Source organism: Schistocerca gregaria, chromosome 4 (genome assembly GCF_023897955.1).
Source record: "Schistocerca gregaria isolate iqSchGreg1 chromosome 4, iqSchGreg1.2, whole genome shotgun sequence".
Lineage (NCBI taxonomy): Eukaryota > Metazoa > Arthropoda > Insecta > Orthoptera > Acrididae > Schistocerca > Schistocerca gregaria.
In genome coordinates this window covers 411406588-411407785 of record NC_064923.1, presented here as the reverse complement: position 1 = coordinate 411407785, position 1198 = coordinate 411406588, and the positions used below count along the sequence as shown (strand labels likewise).

At 46.4% G+C, this 1198-nt stretch overlaps 1 non-coding gene across 1 annotated transcript; it reads right to left on the bottom strand.

The window, feature by feature from the left end:
- Positions 1-561: 561 nt before the first annotated feature.
- Positions 562-636, bottom strand: Trnal-uag (transfer RNA leucine (anticodon UAG)). The gene has a single exon. It is a non-coding gene; the product is annotated as a tRNA-Leu (tRNA).
- Between the last annotated feature and the right edge of the window lie 562 nt (positions 637-1198).

Genomic DNA, 1198 nt, shown 5'->3' with positions numbered 1-1198 from the left:
GGTTGGCCAGCAAGTAGATTTAGCCATTCTCATTCAAGGTAGTTACTGTTTTAATAAAAAAAAAATCTAGAGCAATTAAAATATCACTAAATCACCACTCAGCCTTCTCCAGGTAGCATATTATGCTAATAGACAACCCCCTCTTTTCTTCACTATCTCGTCAACCCCACTCCTCACTACCACACACACCTCAGCTAGAAGACTTATTAAAGCCTATAATGGGCACGATACCGCATATATTATTATACAGGCAAAACATTAGGTCCTGTTAAGTAAGAACTCTCAATGCTCCAAGGATCACAGCACTACAAGAGAACGACTTAAGAGCACTAGTCGGGTAAAAGTTTCTTGCATGTAACTTCGTTCCAAATGTTCATGCGATGCAATTCTGTTCCGAGCCAGCGTTCGGAAACGAGACTGTAAGAACCAGCATTGATCTCCTGCATCTATTACTCCCTCGCAGCAAAGCGATTTCCAACCACCAGCCGGGACATACACTAGCGGTATGATGATGAAATCATCAGGCGTTGTTGTACATCAACTGGGACAGTTGAAAATGTGAGCCCCAACCGGGGCTCGAACCCGGGATCTCCTGCTTCTATGGCAGACGCTCTATCCATCTGAGCCACCGAGGGCACAGAGGATAGTGCGACTGCAGGGATTTATCCGGTGCACGCTCCCTGTGATACCAACATTCCCAACTTAAAATCCACACACTACATTCATAGTCCCCCTGCCCATTACACTCAATACTCGCAGCAGACAATCTTATTGAGTCCCGTAAGAGTTTGGGCAATGCATGTGCATCGAACACAGAAGAAGAAGGTCAATGGACGGTTAGCCTTAACTGTACGAAGACACTGTCTGCCGCGATCAATGAGTGTAAAGGGCCGGGGCACTATGAATGTAGTGTATGAACACTAAGTTGGGAATGTGGATCTCACTGGGAGAGTGCAAGGGATAAATCCCTGCAGTCGCACTATCCTCTGTGCCCTCGGTAGCTCAGATGGATAGAGCGTCTGTCATAGAAACAGGAGATCCCGGGTTCGAGTCCCACTCTTGGCACACGTTTTCAGCTGTCCCCGTTGATGTATACCAACGACTGTCGACAGCTTAGGGTCTTGATTTAATTATCATTTCATTCTAAGAGAGCTGCATGGCCACTGATGGTATCTGTTCTTTCGGACGTGTCCGAAAG